The following is a 4,462-nucleotide window of genomic DNA, read 5'->3' on the forward strand; positions in this document are numbered from 1 at the left end:
ACACCAATGTAATGCAGAGATATAATAATTCAAGGACAAATTCTTTCAGAAGAAATCGATATCTCAATTATCACTTGAAATACAAGAAGAATGGGAGAAAGAATTTCTAGAAAAATAGAACAAAGAATTCCTGGGAAGAAAGCGTAAAGATGAAAGCATGAAGATAAAAAAAAAAGAATAAATAGGTTATGTGGGGGTGGGAGAATAAAATTATAAAATTTTATTTCTAAATATAAATTTTTTCTAAAGGATAAAATTGGAAAAGAAAAAATAGAACAAAGGGTAAAAATGGAATGAGGGGGTGGGGGTTGGAATTGGGGAGGTACAGGGAGTAACCCCCGAGGATGAGCTTCATCTGTGCAAGGTGGACCTAAGCCCCTATCTTTTGGCCCTATCTTTGTTCTTAGTAGAGTATGTTCCGTTTGGGCTTTGTATTTTGGGCCAAGTAGTTTAGGATTTTCTTTAGGCCTTGTGTTTGGGTCTTGGGCTTGTAGTGTAAAGTTTGTGGCCTAAAGAAGATGGGCCTTAAGGAGACGCATGAATTTAAGATTTTTACCCTAACTTGGTGTATAAGGTTGCTCCCACAAGGCACATCTTTCTAAAAGCTTGTGGGCCCCTTAGGAAAAGTGGTATTTAAGTTTCTTTTTCTTCTCTTTTTATGAGATGCATGCTTTTGCCACTTGGCAAGACACCATTGGTAGATATGTAGCTTTTACAGGTGTAGCCTTTTGATTTACAGCAAGTTGGGTAAATGTGGTGAGAGCATCAATCTTACTCTCCAAATTTTTGTTTTCCTCTTAAGCTTCTACATCATGGACTCCTCTAACAATTATGGCATCACTTCTTACACTAAATTGTTAGGAGTTAGAAGTCATCTTCTCAATCAAATGTCTAGCCTCTACAGGAGTCATGTCACCAAGTGCATCATCACTTGCAACATCAATCATGCTCCTCTCCATGTTGTGCAAGCCTTCATAGAAATATTGGAGTGGTAGTTGTTTAGATATCTAATGGCGGGACAACTTGCACATAATTTCTTGAATCTCTCTTAGTATTCGTAGAAACTCTCCCCAACTAGTTGCTTAATTCCTGAGATATCATTTCTTATGGTATTTTTCCTAGAGGCAAGAGAGAAGTTATCTAGAAACATCTTCTTCAAATCATCCCAGTTCGTTATGGACCTATAAGCTAAGTCGTACAACCAATCCTTAGTTTTATCCTCAAGAGAATGAGGAAAAACATTCAGGTAAACATGATCTTCTTGGGCATCATCTTGCTTCATGGTGGAATAGACAATGTAGAACTCCTTCAAATGCTTATGAGGGTCCTCACCTACAAGACCATGAAACTTTGACATCTTCATTAGTCCAATCTTTAAGAACAAATGGTACATCTTCATTAGGATACTAGATGCACAAGCTCTCATAAGTGAACTCAGGTACACTTAACTCCCTAAGTCTCCTCTCATGAGGTGGATGTTGATCCATATTATTAGTGTGAAATTCAAAATGCTCAAAATTCCTAGAATGCTTAAGGTTAGGACTATTAGGGAATGTAATAGAATACTCATATTTTAAAGATGGAATTCTTCTATGTCTAATTAATCTATGGAATGTCTTATCTATTTCAGGATCAAATGGTTGTAAATTGACTGGACTTCACTTAGTCATAAACCATATGCAAGAAAATGTTGTAATTCATGTAGTATCTAAATAAATTGCGATAAAACTGCAAGTGCACTCAAACGAACTCCAAATGACCTTTAACTTTGTGGGAAACACCCTAAAATCATGAAAAACTACCACATAAAATTTGAGATCTAAATTCAAATTCTAACTATATGAATTACTTATGTAAAGTTTGGAAAAAAATAAGAAATATAATAAAAATATATAGAGAAAATATAAAATTGCTTCGTTTTCTTCTTCAAAATATAGAAAGCATAGCAGGAAAAACGAGCTACTAAGGCATATAAATTTTTTTCTATCCAAAATGCATATATAATATGTTTAATTTTGATGGTTGTTTGATGTTTTATTGAAAATGAATTCCAAAATTTTTTGTAACTTTCAATCAAAACCAAACCAAGTTCTTCGGGGATTTTTCACACAAAATATGGATTAAAAGAAGTAAGCACACAAAATTTGAAGTAAAAGTAACAATCTAGCTATAAAAACCAAAAATTCCAATTAATTAGGCAAAAATTAACAATATTTGTGCAACTATAACACTCTCACACTGCAATACTACAAATTACACTTAAACAACAAACTAACTACACATAAACATGCTACCACATTGAATAACCGTAGAGCAACACAAAACAATCCATAATAATAATAATGAAGTCTTTGACGAAAATCAATGATCCCTAATAATGACACCAAATATCGGTACGATACCGAAACAAATAATACAATTTAAATGCATTACTAGGAAGTGATCCTAGGTTGTTTTTGAGTGATCATTCCTTTCATTCAAATATTCCAACACATAAATGTAGGGTTTGGAAAATTCAGAAAAAGCGTGATTGGAACAATGATTAAAGAAATTCATATCTTGATTTGAATGCAATTCGTTTATCATAGATTGCGAAATTATGCTCTATTTATTCTCATTTCACAAAAATTAACCAACTAAACAAATATTAAAAAAGATTTAACTATTTAATTATCAATTTTCTATCATGAATGATGCTCAATGTCGAGAATGGTACTCAACATCAGCGTATGCATCTTAGATGTCTTGTACATGTTAATTGTGGTTAGTATAAAATCTTGATGTAATGATTTCATGTGTGATAAATGTGAGAGTTATGTAGTAACGAAGAATTAATCATTATTTTGGTCAAGAAATATAAAGTAAAGCAAGTACTTTAAATTTAAGTGATTGCTTTTCAATTTTAATTATGTTATGATATGTAGTTTAAATTATCATGTTTTTATATTAATCCTTTTATAGCGATCGTGATTGATCATTAAAAACTTCATGAATCAAATTATCTTTATTAAAATTCATGTTCTTAATTACTACTTTTGTAGCATCCCATTTTTGATTGTTATGAGAAAAATAAAATATGTTCTTTTGATAGCTAAAACAAAATAATTCATTCATATAAATCTTAGATTGAGGAAATAAACAATAAACCATCACAATCCCATTAAAAGGAAATTTATTACAAACTTGTAATTTCCAAGTCAACTGAAAATAAAATAACATAATTCAATTTAACTGAAAATGTTCAAAAACAAAGAGAATCTTTCCCATTCCATTCCCGACTTCTTTCCGCTCTAATTATCAACTGGAACATCTGTATTAACATCTGCTCCCGTATAACAACACGAGTTATACGATCATCACATTCACACACAAACAATAAGGGTAAACTACCATATTCAAATACAACATCAACACATCAATTACTAATTAACAAAGTAATATGGTTAACATGACGTATTCAATTAAGTACACCAAAATCAATAAATACATAAGATACACATTGTCTCTTTGTACTAACTCATATAAAACCTGTTCACCAAAACAGGACACCTGTTCACCAAAACAGGATATCCGAGTCATCCTCCACCGCAGCTTCAGATCTATCTCCCCTGCTCCTCAAGACTGATGAGTAAAAACTTCGCTACTTTCACAACGAGCACTATACTCAGCTCGATTGGAAAACCTACGGGCGAGACATCCTACCCTTTCTACCCTCTCGAAAGAGGAAAGAGTGGCATTTGAACCTTTTCTCTTCTACCGCCTCATATAGACGAAGAGACCTACCTTTCTACCCTCTCGAAAGAGGAAAGGTATTACCTCGATTTTTACACCGACGCGATGAGAGTACACATAACTATATGAGTACTTTTGGTATTACTAGTGTATTATTATCATCATACATTCTTAATCACCCTTACATTTATATCAAATCCATAATATTCCAGCACAGACAAAGTCATATCAAAATATCATGACTAATAAACAATAATCACGTCGCTGTTGAATTTGAATCAGACGAACTCATACTCATGCACCCCATGATCCGTATTTGGCATATTTTATTCACGTATACAACCTTTTCGAAATTTAATGGCTTTTGTACGGAAATAGGCAGATTTGACTGCCAAATTACGAAAGTAGGCAAAAAGGGTGGAAATTACGGAAATGGGGAAGTCGTCTGGGGTAGAACGACTTCATAAGAAGAAGTCGTGCCCCCCCTGCACGACTTCACACTGTTCACATGAATAGTAGTGAAGTCGTGCACCCCTAAAACGATTTCTGGAGTCTGTAATCGATTACCAGGAGCTGTAATCGATTACAGCTTGTTAAAATCGTGCCCCCCCTGCACGACTTCAGCATTATAGGAAAAAATGGGCCTGGTAATCGATTACAGACCCTTGTAATCGATTACCAGGTGTTTTTTAAGTGGTAACAGCCCCTGTAATCGCTTACCAGGGTGTGT

The sequence above is a fragment of the Vigna radiata genome, unplaced genomic scaffold (assembly GCF_000741045.1).
Source record: "Vigna radiata var. radiata cultivar VC1973A unplaced genomic scaffold, Vradiata_ver6 scaffold_390, whole genome shotgun sequence".
NCBI lineage: Eukaryota > Viridiplantae > Streptophyta > Magnoliopsida > Fabales > Fabaceae > Vigna > Vigna radiata.